At 37.9% G+C, this 22,814-nt stretch overlaps 1 protein-coding gene across 1 annotated transcript in view; it reads right to left on the bottom strand.

The window, feature by feature from the left end:
- Positions 1-22,814, bottom strand: part of DMD (dystrophin) — a 1,215,125-nt gene that overhangs the window by 94,939 nt on the left and 1,097,372 nt on the right. The window lies entirely within an intron of this gene.

Below are 22,814 nucleotides of genomic sequence, written 5' to 3'. Positions count from 1 at the left end.
CTTATTGCTAGGACTAAGCGGAGTTACCCATCTTTATTATCTCGCTCACCACATGACACAGAATGCCAGATCATTTTAGAAGTTCAAAATACCTAATTCCATATTATCACTCATAAGAAACATCACAGTTTTTGTCACCTTCCTCTCAAGAAAAAAAGAATACTAAATTCAACCAAGTTTTCTCTATATCTACATAGTACACTACAAATGCAGAGCATGAACAGGATCCAAACCATTTGTTTGTTTAATAGTGTCGACAATCTGGAATTTTATGCTGTCAGAAATTTAATAGGCATAGATAATATATTACCTACTGTGTAGAAGGTGATTTTCTGAGTGTCCTTAAAGTTAGAAAGAAGGATCATCTAAACTCACACCTCCTGTCTTAGAAAACATTACAACTGTTTGAGCATTCATCCTTAATCCCAAAATAACAAAATCAGTCTGTCATCTTAAGAAAATATGGTGTTGTTTTAAATTATTATTCTTCTCTCGAGGTAAATAATTTTCCTTCAATTACTATCAACAGCTCTGGCTCTTGGTTGCCAGCTTTAGAACCAAATGCTATTTAGCAAACAATTAGCAGCACTTCAGTTAATGTCTTTACACTAATATGCATCAGCCAAGGGAAAATAAAAAAAAAGACCTTCAACCTTACCTTTTAAATAAAAAACTGGCTTAAGACATCTGGTGTCTAAATACTTTTGAACTTTAATAATGAGACTTATTTTTGCTTATGGACATTATACTTCTTATCAGCATTCAGAAATTAATCTCTTGTTAGTTTTCCATAGTTTTGTTGCTGCAGTTGCTCTTATTTCTCATTCTTAAAAATCTGCAGTCATTATTTCTCGAATTATTACCCTTCCACCCGTGTCCCTCAATTTGTTCTGTTTTTAGGGTAACTAACAGAGCAAATAATTTATTAGGGATAAAAATAATTTTGCAAAGATTTGCAGAAGCTGACAGACAAAGTATTTTGCCAAATAGAGCCCATGCAGGGAGTGAAGGATTAGACGCCATCTAATCCACTGGTTTTATCAAATCAGTGTATTTAATACTGAACTAGCCTTCAGAGGGTTTTATTTTTAGCAGCTTGCCATACTGAGTATTCATTTGGCTTTATTCTAAGCATTACAATTTAGAATTCAAAGAGAAGAAACATATTTCTTGTTCATGAGTAAGGTATCATCATTAAAAGTCTTCCATTCCCCAAACAAATAAATAACTCTTGGTGTTTTGTTTTTTTTTTTTTTACTTTATGCCATATTTTTATTATTTGATAATTTTCATAGTAAACATTACACTTCACTAAGGCTAGATTTCTTTTAACATTTTAAAAGGGATTATATGCAATGAAAATGATCATTCGGTGATGACCGTGCACACTTGTTGGGGCAGAAATTAAGAAAGTGACTGGGTTTGATAGTTATTTCTGTGTCAACATTGTACATGAAACTTGCTGATAATTTGGAGAAAACATACAAGGCCAGTGGGACTACATCCATGCCAACATTTAATCATTTAATTTTTAAGTAGAGGATTTTCTATCCAGAAAGCAACAGATTTAACAAAACCAACTCACTACCAATGAAGAACAGCCATATCATGATTTCATTTAAAGTGTGCTGAATGCATTATACGCAATTTTCCAGGTTTGCAGCAGTCAAATTTTCTAAGGAAAAACAACTATTATTTCCGTTCTAAAACTCTGCAACCTGGTACAATTTTTGAGAGTTAACTAATTGAAGATGCACCTCCAATGTATACCAGCAGAGCAGCTGGTCTCTCACGGCATTTCTTTCCAAAAGTTTCATTACGTGCAAAGGAATGGTTTAGGTAGCATTTTCCATAAGAAACTGGTAAAAGGTAGAACTTAGAAGAATATTCATCTGCTCTCTTGGACTCCTCTGTATTCACATACACTACAGCCTCTTGCCAAGTTTGTAAACTGCAAAAACACAGTGTGCAATGACAATCTTCTAACCCTTTTAGTGCACCGCTTACTACATACTGAGCTGAGTTGTACTTCCAAACAAAATTTTGGCTGCATTCCTTGGTGAGTACAGGTTGTTCTCGCATTGGCAGACTATCCCATTCTCTCACTTAAAACAATTTGAAGGATTTTTAATTTCATGGGTTTGCTTGTTCCTAGATGGGCACAGTTTATATAAAACACTTCCAGCCACCAACTCCAACACTGAAAAAGACAGCTCTTATTTTATTGATTTAGGTCATTATGCTGAAATTATATTTTTCTCTACTTTGCCTTTTTGGGTAACTTGCAATCAAAAGGATAATTTAAAATACCCTTTCCAGAACAATTTGAGTGTCTATTCTATAGTTTTCCTCTTTCTAACTCAACATTTAATAAAGTGCTAAGTTTGACATTATGTAATTTGGTGAGAAATTTAGATTTCAGTGAAAGTTGGATATCAGTGAATTCAGGGTAAAGCACGTTGTCTGAAAAACATTGCTACACATAAGAAATGCAGCACCATTCTGTGTTACTATTCTTATATGTTCATTTATTGTGTAAATATTATTGGTTTCAATAACGCCTTTTTTTATAGATATGGTTTGATCTGATCCTCCCTGCCTTGACACAATCAGACTGACCACAACTAAGTACAGGGAATTGAAATAGTAATATGAGTACTAAATTACTAAAAACACTACAGCACCAACCTTAGATTGGTATGTATATGTAAGAGCAGAATTGAGATTGCTATTTGTAAGGATTCCTTAATTATTATTTCATTGTTAAAATAAATTTTTGGTCTTTACTGGAGCATAAGGGCATAATGCAGCTGTAGAGTGAGGAGTACATGTAGAAACCAGGGGACGTTAACCCTAACTGAATTTTTCATCAGCCAATACCCTAACCCAAAGGGATCATCTGGTCAGTTTCTTACACAGTTTAAAGTAAAAAAAAAAAAAATACACAATTAAGAATTGCTACATCTTTTGCAGGCATAGGAATAGGACAAAGGTGGATAGGGAAGTGGTGGGTATACAGTATAATAACTTTCAGCTGCTATATCATCTGTCTACTGGTAGATATGCTGAAATAAATAAATGATCAAAAAGAATCTAATAAAAAAAAGGATCAACAAAGTCAGGATGAGCTTTTGGAAATAAAATAAGACTTTGCAACACAAGTGGTATGAAAGTAGCAAGAGGATTAAAATGCAGAATCTCATTTATTATACATTAGGTAGATCAAAGCTTCTCAGGGATAACAAGGCACCGATTGGGGGTCACCACCTGTTTGGTCTCAGTTGCATTGGGAATCTGTTAGGTGAAGCTGTGTTAAAGGTTGTCGGTACATATTACACTTATGAACAGCTTACATTAAAAAAAAAAACCAAATTATTGTTCTTTTGCTGAAGAAATTTACTTATTATTCACCAGCACATATGTTACTTTCTTAGTAAACACAAAAAGGGAATTCTGCGTGATTCAGGAAGTTTTCTGAAACAAAACCAGAAATTGCAGGTAAATGCTCTTACTTGAGGCACATCACATGCTTCTTTGAGATAGGGGCAAAAAGAACTGAAGAGTATAAAATTAGAATATGTTTGAGCTGTGGTTTTGGAGAGTGCTGAGCCTTGCAGCAGGCTGAGCTCAGAGAGGAAAGATTGCGGCAAGCAGGAAAACTAAAAATCTAGAGAACAAGGCACGAGGCAGATTTTTTTGGTTGTTTGTCTCTTTTGTCTAACTTCTCCACAAAGAAGAGGAAAGCTGTGACTTAAGGAAAGTGTGTGAGTGTAAATGTCTACCAATTATGGGGAGGATCTAATAAAGAGAGAATTGAAGAAAGCTGAAAATCTGCAAGGTGCAACAAGACATGGCAAGGTAGTGACGATCTTTGTAGGTGTCCTTGAAACTTGCTGCAGAACTGGCAAAACAGATGAGCAGAACTTCATTCTGGAGACGTCAGAGCAACATTGGGCTCTCAGGACTCTAAATTAATATTTGTAGAAGGTAAACTTAGGCATAACAGAAAGAAAAAGGAAGAGTGAGTACGAGTCAGAAAGATCTGTTTAAAGTCAGCAGAAATTTAATTTCCGTTTATAAAACTGGGGAAAAAAAGTTGATAAGTACTTTAAAAACCACGTATACCAAAGGGGAATTCTTCGGGAGGTCTCTGGGTGTTATAAATCTATGCCATTGACCAAAACCAATGAAGGGACCAACACAGGAGAAGGGAGTCCCATTGGCCAACTTGATCCAAACTGAAGAGGGCTACTGCGAGACCACAGGATGGTGAGCATACCCATATAGGTGAGTTTGATACAGGATTAACACTGACAGACGCTTTTCCACTCCTTGTTTCTAGAATAGTGAATAAATGCCCCCAAACAAAGCAGCGCTGAGGGTTTTGTTCTCAGTTTTCTCAGGAGAAAACTGTACAGACACAGATTCGCATTTTGCCAGCAGCAAATGTTTATTCGACAATACTTCAGGCACTGATGTGAAAAAACATGATACATGAGAGGAAATGCTAAGAGCCAGATTCTGATCCCTTCTACGCTGCTAAAAGTAAGAAGTGATTTTGCTGAAATCAACGAACATCTCTCTCAATCCATGCAAGCTGCTTTTGGCACAGTACTAAAATTGGTTTTCAAAACTTCTGACAGTAAGTCTGACAAGAACCTAAACTGCCCCCACCATAACTCTGAGTCCTCTTTAGGTTCTTCTGCTCATTTCAAGATTGTTAGAGTGTGAATAAATATTTATTCCTACCTCAAACTGGAAAGAGGAAAAGAAATAATAGTATATGAAAGCAAGTATTAACATATAGTGACCATATTAGTAAGGTTTTAATTGCTTTTGTGCCGTAGCACAATTAAAATAGTGGAAAAGCAGATGGATGAGGAATGTTCAGGGGAAAACACTGAACAAATATGAAGATATGGAACACCACGGGCAACTGAACAGTCTGCTAAGTGTCTTAAATTGGTAATGTCACAGCAGTACTAAAAGAATAGACACTGCCGTTAACAGGCAGTAATTAAAAGAACAAATAAGGTGATTGCACCTATGGCCAGAAAGATAATCTCTTGGTGGGTTTTTTTATGCTTCTAGTGATAGTCTATATCAAAATAGTTCAGTTCAGAAGTCTGAAGCTCAAACCACTATTTGGAAATGTTGGTAAGCTCATCAGTAAGAGATCTTTGGGAATCAGTCTTTTAACCTCTAATTTTCAGGTGATACTTAAAGTAAACTAAGGTATAGAGACGAAATATGCCTTTCAACAGCTGGATCAAAGTGGCTAAAATGCTCTCACTGGCAAAAATCTGGAAGAAATTTCCTTCTAAACACTGAAGTAAAATTTCAAGATGCCTTTATTCCAAATTACTTTCACTAAAAGTTTATAGATGTAGAAATAAAAATGTAGTTTAGGTTTAGTAGTTCCAACTCTTGTTTTTTTAGTTTTTATTCCTGCAGTCATTGACATTTCCAGCTACAAAATGCATAGACTGTTGCACTCAGGAAAACAGCTGCAAACCACTTATTTCTTCTCTCCAGGGCTTCTCTAAGTTGAAGCTGGGTATGATTTTGAAGGAGGTTAAACTACAGAACAGAAAGCTGAGGATACTGAGGTTTGCTTGCTTCTGCTCCCAGAGCTCACTTTTTAGGTGGGAAATCTGTGAATAGTATAACGTATCTGAAATCCATACTCACAGATGTGCATCTCCTGTATTTCTAGACCAAATGCAGAAACACCTTTAATGTACAACAGCTTCAGTAGCTTTTTCAAGGACATGCCTAAGTAGAAAGTATATATACGTATATTTCGGCAAACACAGCGTTTACCCATTTTGGATAAATAAGAAACTGGCAGTTTCCTTCCATTTGCCACAACACTGCTCAAGAGTCTGTCCCTGAATGAATGGAGTCTGGAATGGAAAATAGCAATCTGTCACTGATTCTTTCCAGAAATGGCCTCTCTGCCTGTCATTGTTACAATAAACAAGGCTATAAACCCCTTGCGATGTAGGTAAATCTTTCTAATGAGGTTATAGTTCAATGCTTGTGAAGAGCTAATAATCTAAAAAGATCTCCAAAGTTGATTTTAAAAAAGGTAGGTTACTTGATGATTGTAAGACTCAGCATTGCAAGAAACTAGCATTGAGCTTACTCAGAGTTACAAAGCAGCTTGCTCATACAGAATGCTGGGCATGAAGCTTTTTAGTTAAATGAAGACTGAATTCTGGATTCAGTGAAAATTACTCAGTTTTTATGACGCTCCACTTTACCACTGAATTTATCTAAGAAGATCAAATGGCAAAATTCTGCAAAATATTACAGTTCAGTAAGTATCTTCACTACAGTAGGGGATGGAAGTCTAAAAGAGAGCAAATGAACTGCTTTAGCATGCTGAATCTCCCAGAAAGCACCTGAAAAGCAGCAAAAAAGAAAAAAGTAGAGTGATCAGCACAGGGGAAAAATTAATGTGACTTAGCAAAAAGGTGCTTCTGTAAAAGAAAGAAAATAAGTGGTTGACCAAATGAACATATATATAGATATTTCAGAACCTCAGAATTACAACAATCCCCTTCTATGTTAAAGCTCTCCAAGTGCCAAGCACGAAATGTCATCAGTGAACCCACCATGGACAGTTTTCAGTTAACCTGAGAGTGATTTTCCTCAGGTATATATGTATTCACCATTTTTAAAGGTTTTCATGTTCTGTAGCTCTCACTAACTGAAAAATTAATCAGTTCTACAAGGGCAGGTACTAGCAAGGCAATCACTATATGAAAATGAGCCCTGTTTATTAAAATACAGGAATACCTTTCATGGAATGGATTATACCTCAGCTTTTGCAAGGCACTAAAGTGTGTTTATTCATTAAAGACTCTTCTCCACGAAAATCTGCAAAATGAAGTATTTTAAGAAGATGAAAAGGAAAGAAGGAACCTTCCTGTGCCAAATTAAAACCAAGAGACATAATGCTAGAGAACATTTAGTTACTTCTGATCTCTGCTCGCTACTGATGAGCCAGTATATATTAAATTTAAACAGTAGGCCTTCTACTGAGCTCACCCCGCTCATCATCTACTTTCCTTAACATCTTCCCCCTTTTCTTTTCTTAACCCCTCTCTTTCTGCACACGAAATATTTGTTTCTAGAGGACAACTATTGCTTCTCCTGTACTGACTGCATGCTTTTGCTTGAACAAGACATAGGCAAACAGGATGCCTCAGGGTGCATTTAGGAGATATGGTGCTAAAATGTTTCTTGAGCTGCAAAGTATTGCTGCAACCTACTCCCAGACAATTATGTCCTCTTTAGAGTTTCAGAAAAAAGTAGCCAGCATCACCTCTTCCAATAAAGGACATTTTCTACCAGGATTTCTCCAAGGTTTTCGATATGGTTTCCCACAGCCACCTGCTAGAGAAACGGATGTGTTACTGTCTAGACAAGTGGTCTGTGTGGTGGGTGGGGAACTGGCTGACAGGCTGCACCTAGAAGGGGCAGATAGCTCCTTTTAAAACTGGCAACCTGTCACAGGTAGGGTCCCCCAGGGATGGATATTGGGCCCGACGCTGTTTAATATCTTCATAAGTGATCTGGGTGATGGGATCAAGTGTACCCTGATGAAGTTTGCCGATGATACCAAACTGAGTGGGGAAGTGGACACTCCAGAAGGTAGAGGCACCCTGCAGGAAGACTTGGATAGGCTGGAAGAGTGGGCTAACAAGAACCTTACGAACTTCAACAAGGACAAGTGTAAGGTCTTGCACCTGGGGAAACATAATCCAGGAGGGCAGCACAGGCTGGGATCTACCTGGCTGGGGAGCAGCCCTGTGGAAAGGGATACTGAGGGTCATGGTGGACAACGAGCTCTCTGTAAGGGAACAGTGTGCTGCTGTGGCAAAGAACCAACAGGATGCTGGGTTGCATCAACAAGGGCATCACCAGCAGAGACAAAGAAGCCATTATCCCACTCTACTCAGTGCTTGTCAGGCCACATATGGAATACTGTGTTGAGGTTTGCTCCCTGCTATGCAAAAAAGATGCGGACAGGCTGGAGGGGGTCCAGAGAAAGGCCACCAAGATGATGAAAGGCCTGGGAAACCTGCTGTATGAGGAAAGGCTGAGAGAACTGGGTTTGTTCAGCCTTCAGAAAAGAAGGCTTAGGGGAGCCCTTATCACTGTGTTCCAGTATCTAAAGGGTGGCTATGAAGTATCCCACTCTACTCAGTGCTTGTCAGGCCACATATGGAATACTGTGTTGAGGTTTGCTCCCTGCTATGCAAAAAAGATGCGGACAGGCTGGAGGGGGTCCAGAGAAAGGCCACCAAGATGATGAAAGGCCTGGGAAACCTGCTGTATGAGGAAAGGCTGAGAGAACTGGGTTTGTTCAGCCTTCAGAAAAGAAGGCTTAGGGGAGCCCTTATCACTGTGTTCCAGTATCTAAAGGGTGGCTATGAAGCAGATGGAGACTCCCTTTTTACAAGGAGTCACATGGAAAAGAGGGGGATAATGGGTACAAGTTACTCCTGGCGAGATTCCAACTGGACACAAGAGGAAAATTTTTCACAATGAAAACAGTCAACCATTAGAATAATCTCCCCAGGGAAGCGGTGAATTCCCCAACATTGGACACTTTTAAGATTCAGCTGGACAGGGTGCTGGGCCATCTTGTCTAGACCATTATTTTGCCAAGAGAGATTGGACCAGATGATCCTTGAGGTCCCTTCCAGCCTGGTATTCTATGATTCTATGATTGGAGTATGCTCATAATCTACCTTGGTTTCTCTTAGGGGGAGCACACTTTTCTTCTCCCCCCAATTCTAAACTGTGCAAGATGAGATGATATTTGAACATCATTGTTTCACTAGAGATGATGTATGCACTTACATTTCAATTCCTGAGAGGGGAATAAAAAAGAATAAAAATAGCATCATTTAAACACTAAAGCCGGCACTGAGCAGATGCATACTCCACTTAATGGGGGATTGACCATGTTTCATTGTGCATGCATCTTTTACAGATTCTCAGCAGAATCCGCAACTTGGTGCAGATTCTCGAGTAGAAGTGACAGGCAACTGTACTGTTGAACAGCATGCTGGCAGTGAATAAATGTTGCTCAGGACGTTAGACATACACAGCTGTAGAGATCGTGAAATTCAGCCTCTGTCCTAAAAAATAAATACCTCAAAAAACTGGGAAATTCTTGAACAGTGACATCTAAATGAATATAATAATTTTACCTGAAATGTATGGGTTTGAGCCTTTTCTATTTATGAATGACAAGTAAAGAAACATCTTTTTTTGGAAACAAAAGCACAACAAAACATTTGCTGCTGCCCTGAATACTAATGATGGAAGACTGTTGCTATGGTGATGCTAATTTTAACGCTCTTGCCTGTGGACTTCATATGAACTGCCCGTTTTAACTTTTGCAAATGTCATTTACAAAATGAAACCCCATTAATGACTGGCGAGGGCACAATGTTCCACTTTAATTAGAATAATAAGGAATGCTGATGCACAAAGTACAGGTTTGTGAATTGCTACAAAGCCCACACTGTCAAAATTAATTACCACTGATGAGGATTTTGTTCTCATTTTTTTTTTCAAAGGGAGCTTTAGAATAATACAACCATAGCTTGACTTGGAGTTGAAAGCAGGCTCTCCTTTTAATACCAATGTGGAATAAAGAAGTTTCCAAGGCTGACAGTATAGCAAAAGGCACAGCAGAACTGAGAACTGTGATCGAGCCATACTAAACGAGCACCAATTCCAATAATGGGGAAATGCAAGTGCCAACGCTGCTGGGAAAAATAAAATATTTTTCAGACAAATACCTGCTCAGAAAACCAGTTAGGATTTGGAAAATAGAGTTTGTGGTTTTGAAGAATTTAAAAATACAAGTTGAGGACAAGAAATTGCATGGGTGCTAGGATACGATTCTGGTTTGGGTTGGCGGAGTATTGCTGTGACTTGTTAATTGCCAAGTTCTGGGCCAAGTAGATGATGTTTAGAAAAAACAGCGTAGACAGCAGTGGTAATCTCATTTGTAATGCACCAGGCCCTTGCAAATCATGAACATACATTTCTCACGAGACAGGGGAAAAGTTGCAACTACCATTTCTAATTTTGGGAAAATCTCTGAGCATATAAAGTAGGTACTATGTTGCTAAAGGCGTTTCGGTAGTAGTGACTGCAATGAAGAAAGCATATTGCAATGAAAAGCATCACAGGCAGCTGCTGAGAGTACATTATTCAGACTAATTGTTATTATTAAATATCTCCATTGTAGTACTGCTCAGAGAACCTAATTTAGAGTTGAGATCCATTGTACTGCATGCTGTATTAACAGAAAGGAAACTTGCCTTCTCTTTTGAAGAGCTGAGCTGGTGAAGAACTCGATTTGTCTTTATGCTATGGCACGATTTCAGTGTGAGATCACTGGAAATGTGGCTGGTGTGAGGAGGAATAGCTGCTAAAACATTTTTCTGAATTCTCATTCATGGTAGACTATGGCTTAACGAGTAGTCAAACTTTCTTCCAGCAGCATTAGTATGAAACCCACTCTCGGTCTATCGATATGCTTCAGTGCTGGTTTGAAATGGCCTTGCCAATTTTGCCCTTGACTTGTTGGCTTGTGTTCAAGCTACTGTACTCGCATACAGCTTGTGACTCAAGATGGCTGGAATTTCATTGTAAAGAGCAATATAGAAAAAAATAGAGATTTGACTGAGAATGGCTGTGTCTACTGAGTCTGATTTTAAGTGTAAGGTTTTTTGCTAGTGATGCATTTACTCAGAACTTGTTTTCTTCTTGCTGCTTGGTATCCGCAGGAGACACTGGATGAGCGCTCTCATCAAAGACCTTCACTTGTGAGTACCCACTCCTCGTATCAAAGGGGTGTTCAGAACTGGGCTTTATGTTGAAAATGCAAATGCCAACAACTGGTTATAATTTTTGCAGAGAATAGTAGTATGCTTGTGTGCTGCTGCTGAATGCAGCGGTACCAGTGCAATGGACAGCCATGAGGCAGCCTGTTACTCTTGAGAGTCAATGGGCTCAGGACTAATTAATATTTCTACAGTACCTTGCCCAATGGTACATTATCTCAGAACAAGAAGAGTCAGAGACACCCTCTTCCATTCCATAGGAAAAACTTTAGCTACTGGTTGGAATTCAGAGGGAGCCAGAAGCAAACAGTTTTTAACAAGTATGTCACTGATGTATGCTAACAAACTGACACTGTAAACTGTTAGGTAGATTCCCAGTATTATGAGGATATAAAGGTTTAGAATTTATGGTTTTAATGGAATTTATCTGATAGAGGAAAAGAATTGAGACAACTGTCTCCCAGAAATTTGCTGCTAAATCTCATTACCAAGACAATTAGCTTTCTATTGTTCAATCTCTAGGCTCCCTATACAAGAAAGTGGTATTTCTGGCAATGTCAGCCCCTGCCATCACTGATGGGCACAGAATTTGAGGGAGTTTAAGTTAATGGAGCCTGCTGGCATGGGGAGTTCTGTGGGATCTCGATCACCTTGGTCTTCTTTAAGACAGGTCAGACATCTGGATAAGAAAGGAGTATTTCTGTTGTTCTTTAAAATTCTCTGTTAATCCACATGAACAGGTAGAATGTGAAAAGTATCTGCCTTTTGTGCAGAGGTACAGTAAAACTGATGCAGTGGTAAGCAACCAAGCGAAAAAAGATGCTCCAAAATGTACTCTGAAGTTAGGTGATGGAGAGAGCAACAGCACCACAAAACAGCTTCTAAGTTCTTCTCACATATTTTGTCATTCATGCAACAAAATACTCTGGGCTTTTATAATTTGTTTTATGAGTATTGGTAATACAGTAAACACAGCATCTTTTAATGAGCTAGAAATGGCTGAGGCTGAATTGGATTACTGCTAATCAGAGTGACTTAGTACTGAGTAAAAACCTCTCAGAACAAGATGACAATTTTAAGCAGAAATCAGAAAGAAAAAAATATACTTGTTTGGTGCAGGAAAAGGAGATAAAAATATTTTAAGGATAAACAACACCTCTATGCCTGGGAAGATCATGGAACAGATCCTCCTAGAAGCTATGCTAAAGCACACGAAGGCCAGGGAGATAATTCGAGATAGCCAGCATGGCTTCACCAAGGGCAAGTCCTGCCTGAAGAACCTAGTGACTTTCTATGATGGTGTGACAGCATCAGTGGACAAAGGAAAACCAATGGATGTCATCTATCTGGACTTCTGCAAAGCCTTTGACACGGTCCCCCACAACATCCTTCTCTCTAAATTGGAGAGCTATGGATTTGATGGGTGGACTGTTTGGTGAATAAGGAACTGGCTGGATGGTCGCATCCAGAGGGTAATGGTCAACGGCTCGATGTCCGGATGGAGACCGGTGACGAGTAATGTCCTTCAGGGGTCTGTACTGGGACCAGTGCTGTTTAATGTTTTCATCAATGACTTAGAGAACGAGATTGAGTGCACCCTCAGCAAGTTTGCAGATGACACCAAGCTGAGTGGTGCCGTTGACACACCAGAAGGACGGGATGTCATCCAGAGAGACCTGGACAGGCTGGAGAGGTGGGCCTGTGTGAAGGCCAGCAGGTCGAGGGAGGTGATTCTGCCCCTCTACTCTGCTCTGGTGAGACCTCACCTAGAGTACTGTGTCCAGCTCTGGAGCCCTCAGCACAAGAAGGACATGGAACAGTTGGAGCAGGTCCAGAGGAGGGCCACAAAAATGATCCGAGGGCTGGAGCACCTCTCTTATGAGGACAGGCTGAGAGAGTTGGGCTTGTTCAGCCTGGAGAAGAGAAGGGGGCGGGGAGACTTGATTGCGGCCTTTCAGTACCTAAAGGGAGCCTATAGGAAAGTGAACAGTAAATTATTACAAGGCAAACCCTGAAAACAAGCCAAGAGAAGACAAGAAAGGTCAAGGGGAAGATGGTTTATTGAAAGTGGTGGAATGACCTAGAAGAATGTGAACACTGAAAAGATTCTTGGAGTTGGACAACAGGAAATTCTTAGCGACCTTATTAGGAGCTGTTTTAGTGAGAAAAGGGTATAGAAGCTAGAAAAGTCTGGTTAGGAAAAAAGACATGGACTGGAAACAGACATGAATTCCAGGAAAAAGGAGGGCAATGTTCTGGATATTGAACAGTGTCAGAGGAGAGATTTGGTTTTTTTTTTTTTTTTTTTTTTTTTTTTTTTTTTTTTTATCAAGGACAGTCCTGAAGAAAAAGACTCCCATGCAAGGAAAGAAGTAGCAGATAAGCCTCAAAGAAAATACATCACTGGAAGTCAGAAGTCTTAAACAAGTCATTTTGATACGCTGCTGATGTCTAAGGGACTGAAGAAGTTAAGCAAATAGACTTGTTCTCCAACATCCAGCTATTTGATGTTCTACAGTATCATTCTTCCAATTTCTTGGTTTGAAATATATTATCTGTAACTGATCAGGAAACTTGCTACAACCACAGAGGAAACTTGTTTCAAACAAGAATTTTCTCCTTCAAACAAACAATGCCTTTAAACTCTATTTCCTCCACTGTGACAAGCCCTTTGCTTTAAGTTGTTACTGCTGCATATTAGTACAGCACCAGCTTGATAAAAATGCTTTCCATATGGTCTGTCATTGGTTGAATATTCCTTCTCTTTTTCCTTTTCTTTTCTTTTTTTTTTTTTTTATTTTTTTTGGCTAATTTCTAAATAGCATTCACAAAACAAAAACCCAAACACATTGAAATTCAAGATCATTCAGGTGGGTAGGTTGGTATAAGTTTAGTTTTGGAATACTTTAAGATAAACATATAATCCAGAAACAACAAAATTCAGAGCTGTCTAATGTGCTTTTCAGTCATCTCTGAAGGTACCGAATATGGCTGTCACTTGGAGCCAGCTTTTCTTTTGTGCTTCACATCAAAGGCAATTATGAAAATCATGGGGTTTCTTTTCACAAAACATACAGTAATTTTTAAATTATAAATGCAAGCTCTCTATACCTACTGAAACTATCATTGTGAAGTTTAGGTTTAAAAAAAGAGTCCAGCTACAAAGTTTTGTTGTATGTTTTAAACTGCTTAATTTCAGAATGATTTTTTAATGAACTTGAACTAGCATTCTCTTACAAAGGACACATTGAATAACAACATTATGTTGTGAAAGCAAACTTTTGCTATTCAATGACTGTGTTTTTATAGTCAAGGTTCAGCAAAACACAGCAATAAAAATAATTGAACACCACTGCCATAGCTAAAAGTTGATAAATATACAGAAAAGTATTTCAGATTAGAACTTCTCATATACTAATGAAATTTGCTCAGTAAAACTGGCAACTGCAGTATGACTGGAGCTGGTGATAAAATGGAAGTCGAGGATGCTTTTAAACACAAAACTAAATGAAATGCAAATTAATGACATGCAAAACTGTAATCAAGATATAAGAAAACCTATCATAAATGTAGGCTTGTTTACTTCAGAACTTCTCTAAGGTTAGCTATTTAATCACAGTTATCAAAGTCAATACATGATTTGTAGATTCCAAAGATTCTCAGCAAACGTGGTTAAAAAACCCACGCTGATAGGAATTTTACTTTAAACAGTTTTCAAATCATTCTTTAACTGTTTGGGCAGAAGTAGTCCCAGGAGTAATAGAATGCATATATGTGCATTTAATATATTATTTTAACCTTAAGTTTCTATCAAATTTGCATTTCTAAACCTTGAAGTAAAGTTTTAGTGGAGGGAAGATTCACCTATAAGTTTACTTCATATTGCTGTTGTCTCTATGGTTATATCTGAAACTAAATTATACACAGATTTCCTTGGGGACCTTTACAGTCTTCTCTGTGGCTGTAATCTGCTTACCACTTCTGCTGCTGGTGTGTCTAGTATCAAGTAGTATTTGCAATTGCTTTAACGTTTTCTGTTGTGTAAAAGATACATAGATGAGGTCAGCCAACAACGTTGCCACTGATGAAGTCCTAAATCTAAATGCAATTAAGCAGAGTTAAACTGAAGATGAAATAGTAGATAAAAATCAGTGATCTGGGAGGATATATGTAGCCTCTGATTTTCTAAGGAAGGTGCAGCTTTTCTGTGTTTCAGTATGCAGTAGAATCCGTTAGCTTTTTGTCACATTCTTTACAATGTTAAAATGTGTATCAGTTTGCTTATAGAACCTCCAGGATGGCAGATGGTGGATTGGAAAATACTGCTTGGAAACAAAACTTATTTCAGTATTTCTATTCAAACGAAATCTAATACATTACTTTTTATTTGTCTTCCTCAAATTTGTTTATTCCACATTTTCAGGTCACAACAGCTAAAATACTGGAATAAACCCAATAAATTTATATGACCATGTACTCTTTAACCTCGACCTCCTTGGGGTGTTTATGGGATATTTCCTGCTGCAGAGGCATCTTCTAATTATGAGCAAAGTATTACACCCATGTCCCAACTAGAAATGTTTTGGCCTGTGGTTAAAATCTTAACATGGTGTTTCATGCTGGTGATATAGTTGAGATGTTTGTATGAAATCATCTGTTCCCAAGTCAAACACAGTAGTTTTCTAGCTATCCCTTTAAATTTTAACTCCATGCCTGTAAGCTCTCTCTCTAGCAATTTTTCTTAGTATTCTTCACGCAGGATGTCATAACCCCCAAGCGTTAAGTTTTATGATATTTTCTCCAATAATGCAGCTTTTAAGCAAAAAATTGAGTCAACTTTGTTAAAAATGAATCACAGAAAAATGTATTTTTGCCCCTCTACTCCTACATTGGCTCTGCAGGAATGAACAGAAAAAGCATCTTGAAAAGGAAAAAGAGGAGACAGATACATATTGAAACTCAAAAGGCAATCTGGGCTATTTACTAGCTAGATATCTATCTAAAGCCCTTTTTTCTACTTAAGAGTTAAAATAACAGAAAGTTTTCTAGCAGATGTCTAGATAAGTACAAAATACCCGAATGAGACCAAATTATCATGGGTTTAGGTATTTAGATTTTTTACAACCTTTACCTATTGCATGAAAATTCAGTCGTGAGTGTTAATGCCCCACATTAATTTACCATACAATGTCATTAATGTAACAATGAGTAAGTTCACATCATAAAGTGTGAAGTATAGAAGTGAAGAATAAAACTCATACCAAAAACTTCACACATATTTACATCAACCTGCATTCATAGTAATTTGTTGCTGTATTAAGTGAGTTTGTGCCCCCCTCAAGCCCCCAGCCTAATACTTACATACAGCACTGACACAAACAAATTTTGGCCCTGCTGGAAAAGAGGACCTAGACACACAGAGTGAGTAGGCGTTAGGCAGCAAAGTTTGACCTCTACTCATTACTCTACTCATTAGGCTGTAGACACCACTTGGTGTCTGTGCTAGGCTGGTTATATAAAGAGTGCTACCTGATAATGACTCTCTGTTGTGTTGTACCATAATCTCATTTTCTGAGCTCAATTGCCATGGAAAAAACATGAATGCTTGTCTCATCAAAACTACTTGTAAGAAAAGCAATTCATTCAGAGATGTTGCAATGTATTTTTTTTTATGGTTTGTTTTTCTTAAATTATCTAGCCATACATTTCCTAATATAAAAATTTATCTGGTGAATACTTGAAATTCAAAGCAAATATGTAGCATGCAAGAGGCTGCTAAGCCTATACACCATATTTTAAATTGTAATTTATCTCATAAAGTTCAACTTTTAAATCAGAACATGAGAAGTAAGGAAAATGAATATAGATGATTTGATCATTCCTAACCTATTGGTTAGAATCTTTACTTAAGTTTAAATGCAATCTTACTGACATGTATACAGTTGTCAGTTAATTCATTTTATGTTTCCCTTAGAATCTATGACCCTTAAGCATAATATATACATAAATTTGTTCTCAGGATTGAAGGTCTAAAGTTAAGGATATCACAGAATTGATGTGCAACACAGAACTGGTTGCAGCTAATACCTGACAAGAAAAAAAAAAGAAATCATTGAAAGGAATTCAATAAGGAGAAAAACGGGTCAAATAATCCATAGACAATCCAGTCAGTAAGTAAAGACTAAACAAATTGCTCAGGACAAGAAATGTGCCAAGACATGTGGAGAATGTTCTGAAAAATAGGAACTTACTGCAGTCTGTAGGAGAGCTGGCATCTTAGAAGGTCAGAGAAAGAACAAATGCAAGAGACATTCAGCAGCTTCAGTGAGTTGATTTTGGAAACAAAAAGTCAATCTGGGAAAAAATCTGACCTCTCTCTGACAGACAGGCCACTTACTTAGAGAACAGAAGTAGCTGATATACCCAATTCTTGCATTCTCAGTCTTCTCTTGATTGTTGCACTGCCCTAGATGGCAATGTGAGAGCATTACACAGTCTACCAAAGTCTGTGCATCCATAGCAAATACAGTTGGTGATATAAATTGTACGTGTCCATATCCACTACTTTTTTCATTGATATTGAAACATATCTCAAAATGCACAAATGTTAATTGTACTCCTGCCTTATATTAGACTGATAAGATCATGAAGAAGACAAAAAATATATTGTACAGTAGGTGAAGAGGGATCAATTTGATGCTGAATCTCTTCTTACATGGATGAAATTTTTCTCAAGTGGAATGGAGAAATAGTTTGACTGCTTATTTGTGGAGCTAGCTGCATTGGAAGAGACACAGAGCCAAGGGCAACGCAGACAATGGATGTGGCAAGCGCCGCTTTGGAGAAGCTGTCAGTCTTCGGAGGAAACAAAGGAGTTATGAGACTTCTTGGTATAACAAGAATATGCAAAAATTCTGAGATACTGTTCCCCATTTCCTTGAAGATTTCATTGGACAGTTGTCAGAAGCTGTCTTCTCTTTGTCTGTCATCTAAATTAAGTATGTAATTGATCTCTAAAAAAAGAAAAGTCTGACAGGCGAATCTTCCTATTTTTTCCCTTAATATGTCTAATCCTTTCAAGTTTAAAGCATTCCAGTGGAAATCAAACATAATTCCTGTTTTTGATTCCTGCTCATTAAGCACACAATGTTTAAAACATGGGATGGAAGTATATGGCAATAAATTTTAGCTATCAGGAGCAGCCGTAAAATCTGCTTTTTTATGGAGATCTTGCATATACTCTATAAAATAGGACCATATTGTATATATGTCATTCAACTTTGTAAAAAATATATTGGCTATGTTAATTTTTTATTCTTGATGATGTGTAACACAGTCAAGCTACATTTAACAACTGAAGTAAAATGTAGCAAATAAAAATGAAGTAAAAAGTAAAATTCAAACAAAAATCACATTCAGCTTACAATAAATACAACAATTTCATCTACAATAAAAGTAAAGTATTTAAGGGTATGTAATTATATCCTATTACTCTATAAACATATGAACTCCTTGTACAGTATCAAAGTTTACTTTTACACTACTGCCTATAAAAATAGTCCATTTATTACTCTCCTAGCCCCAGAGCTGGAAAACAATGAGTAGCTGGATTCAATGGATTTAAAATGTTGATATGTTCCTTTTAATTAGGAGACTAGGAGAGCCAGATTCCATCTAAAATTCTGTTACCCAGCTCATTACTAAACCGAGCAAACAACACTACCTGCATAACACATTTTAAGATTTAACCTGCATGAAAATTATCCCTGCACTATTTAACGTCTCTGTAATGCTCACCACTATACACTCTTTGCAAAAATTTATACCGCATGAGCTTGACAACAAAGCTTAAGGAATTTACTGTCCATTTAAATGTGAGCACTGACATATCAAGAGGACCAAGTTCTGCAAGTGGTGTGTAAATGCCTGAGGAAGCTGCCCTCTGCCCTCCACAGCAGGCACCATGTTGCATGCTATTAAAGTGGGAAAGCACATGGTTTCCATCAGTTACTGTCCCTAACGAGAGGCTACAGCCCTGCCCCCAGCCCCTGCACCAGCTAGGACATGATAAAATTGCTGCTGAGTATTTATAATTAATTTCAAAACAAATTAAATCCCCTTAAGTTATGTCGCATGTGAGGGCAGATGGTAATGAAAAGCAGACCCACGGTATCTTCCCGGAGTGCTCCTGCAAAGTCAGCAGAGCTCCGCTTTCATTTTAATGGTAGTTAAAGGCTCAAGATTTCTCATTTATTTACACTCTGAGTTCAAATTTTTGTGACAAGTTTTGGAACCAAGTCTTCACAGCCCTACAAATGATAAAGAAAAACTCTGCACTTGGACAAACCTTTCAGAAATATCAGATATTTAATTTAGGTTTTTATGCTAGACAGCACGAAAATTTGCATCCCATAAAGGCAGGCTGAAAAGTATTATGGTTTTTCTTTCCTTCAGAATAGTTTCAATTTTGGTATGGAAACTTCAGAACGGAAAGACAGAAAATATCATAATAACTGTGCTTTTAAAGAAGCCAAAATACTACCTTTTTGGTACTCGGTAGATAGGTTAACTGTCAACTGCACACATGGTTTTCATAGCTTGCTCAGTGCTTCATTCACTGCGTATACATAATCATACATTATTTATTTATGGTTCTCCATGTCTCTCTCTTCTCCGTCTGACAGATATTTCCTACTTGTTTTTGTGTGCTGTACATATCTACATTCTGCAGAAAAAAACAATTAACCCAGGTGATTTTACCAGAACAGCAACTCTCTGCTTTATTTTATGTTAGTAGAATTTAATTGAGATAAACCCATTTATCCTGTCTCTAAGTTGAACTAAAGTAAAAACATCATGGCTTTAGCCTGTTTGATTTTACAATGAAAACTCAGGGCGCTCAGCCTTTTTCTGTGTTGAAATTTTGCATGGTTACAGAACAAGTAAAAAGGAGATTAAAAATTAAGGCAACAAAGAAGTCAGTTTATAGAAACTGACCCTCCTAGATCTCCACTGTGAAGTATGGAAAGGCTGCAGAATCTAAAACTAACAAACAAAAATATGTGTCACAGACTGATACCCTTAATGCAAGTCAAATACGCTCATAGGAAACTACAATGTGGAAGAGAGTAAGAAAGTGGAGATGCATGGTCCTTGGAGTTAGGTCACTGCAAAGCTAATTTATATGGATAGGCTCATATGGATCTTCTCAAGGAATCAAATCTGTGCTCCTGAGAACCCAGCTTTGTCCTCAGCAGGACAAAGTTCAGTGAACTGCTATAATCTGTATAAGAAAATAAGCTTGGCTGGGAAATAACTTGGAAGGCTTCCTTTGTGGGAAGTACTGAGATGAAAGACTACTGTATTTTTGCAGAAGCGTTTTAAATCCTTCAAAAGAATGGGCACAGCAAGAGGGTAAGAAGACAGACACTATTAACTGGCAAGTCAGTTACACAGAGAGAGAACAATGCCAAAGATTAGCACATATATAGAAGTCACAACTACTAAATTTCAACACATCATGATGGCAGGACTACTGATTTTTTTTTTTTTTTTTAGAGAGAAAGTATATTGGAGACTTCAATCCAGCTCCTCCTCCTCACTCCGAGGCAAGAGAGACCTCCTAGCACTGCGCAATGGACTCGTTTGCTGAGCACAGGATAAGCCATAGGCAGGAGAGATGCAGACATGATGCAGAGTATAGCTGTTTAATGTCCCCTCAGGCCCCAGGAGGGTGAACACTGGAGAGGAATTGGGTTGTGCAGCGTGACAGAATGCTTCTTCTGGTGTTGCAAAATCCAAAGCTGACATTTGATTTTGCTGTCTATCACTGCTTTGGAGCAGCTTCTCTATCTGTTGACTGGAAGATAAGAATTTGCGTGTATATGCATGCACACGTGAGATCCCTTTCATCACGGGGTGAGCTCTGATAAGATGTGATCTAACCTGAATTATGATGTTAAAATCTGCAGCCTCCCTACCTCCATTATCTGTCTTTTTCAGAATTTGAAACTTTTTCTATCTATTCAGTAATCTTTGTCCTGTGCATTTTTTCAATTTGCTTTTAGATTCCTGATGTACAGCAATTGTCTGTTTTGCCTCCTAAAAATTTAAATTTAGATATTTTAATGAATACCTAAAAATTATTAAAGAGTACAGACATGCCTGTGCCTGCTTCTGCCTTGCCATTTTCTGGGCTGTGCTCCTGTAATAGTAGGATCAAGGCCTTCAAAGAACAGGACTGATTAAACCGAAAACTTGTTTTTTTTAATATTCCCCTCCTTTTTTAATCTAATAAAACCTCTAAATCCTGTACTAGACACAAGGAATATATTGAGGGAGAAAAAAAGATCAAAAAGAAAAGGGTCAGATAATTGCATTTTTGAGTAATTTTACATGTGTTAATTCAGAGGCAAAAGGGAGAGTTTAATTCAGTGGCACCTTGTGTGCTGGGCAAGTGTTCAGTACCCAGGCAGGAATGTCCACTTGCTGCTTGGGAAGCCAAGATACTTCTGCTGTCCTGGAACACAAAAATTTGATTCTCAGTTCACTGGGGAAGAAAGGGGTAAGGCTGAACTGCTGGCCTAGCTTGTCATCTCCGTAAGGAGGGAAGAGCATAAAAAGGTGGAAGGAAACCCACCAGAATGCAGCATCTGGTGCAAGGCCATTAGACTGCAATTTTCATGAGGACAACAGTAGGCCAAGAAACTACAAAATGGCAGCAACTGGGAAGGGCTAAAACAGGCTGTATACCCTGTCGATAATTATATTTTCCATGGCAATGATGCCTACACTGATACAATTTGAAAAAAAAGAAATACTGCGTGAATAAGTTCAAGAAGGAATTATTGAAGTAATAGCTTTAGAGGTAACTAGTTGCTACAGATTAATCAACTATATAAAAATGAAATTTTAACCAAGAAAATTGCAAGGCTTGAAGACACCTAGCAGTAAGTAAACATAACTGCTGAGGATTTAACACTAAGTACTGCCTCATTTATTGATTTATCAAATGCTATGTCACTGCAAATGTGAAAATGATGAGATAAAACAGTTAAGCATCAAGGGAAAAACAGATAAAACGAAAAACAATGAAACAAGTAGCAAATCTGGTTAACAAAGGAGGCAAGCACCAATATTCTGTATTGATGACAGAAAGAAAACTATGTAAACAGTAAGAGAACCCTCTCTATACCTGCTCAGTCTTCATGGAAGCTCTTTTAGAACATTAACAATCAGTAGAAATGTAATAGGACAAAGAATAAAGAAAGAATATGCTAAGTTTAAAAGCCCAAACTGTACAGAAAACAGACATGTAAATATGAAATAAGAGTGATGAGAATGAATGAGAAGAAAAATGGCCGAGGATAGCTGGAGAAAGGAATAGGTGTAACAGCTCACTAAGGTTCGTTAAAGCTTGACCAGTTTGTTTTACATCTCAAGGACAGCAAATTTTTCTGTAAAAGATGGGGCTGAATTTGAATGTTAATTAAACTTGTTCCTTTGAATTTGCAAATGGCCTAGAACAGAAGATGAAAAAGGAAGTTGACACCAAAAACTGGTAAGGAATAAGCAAGAGCACCACTGACCATTTTAGCATAAAGAGTGAACAGTTACCCATGGCTGCTGGATGTAAGTAGCACAGGAGGAAGTGGGAAGCACAGCGTGAAATGCATTTTGTACCTACATTAAGAACTGCCGAGGCATCTCTCCCCGTAAAGGCAAGTCATACAACAGGAAAGAGAAAACGGGCATCTTTTCCTTCATACTATGTCATATACTGGCTCTGACATGCCAGAGCCTCAACTCGCATTTGTCCCCTGTAGATTTCCCTGTCCTCGTTGACAGAGCTTTCCAGCTTCCTTGCGACTGTTTCATTACTCATAGCCAAACGCAAACCGAAAAATTACAAATCTAATGCAACAGTAAACCAAC

This window comes from Egretta garzetta, unplaced genomic scaffold (genome assembly GCF_000687185.1).
Source record: "Egretta garzetta isolate BGI_Z169 unplaced genomic scaffold, ASM68718v1 scaffold70, whole genome shotgun sequence".
Lineage (NCBI taxonomy): Eukaryota > Metazoa > Chordata > Aves > Pelecaniformes > Ardeidae > Egretta > Egretta garzetta.
This window is presented reverse-complemented; position numbering and strand designations above follow the sequence as displayed.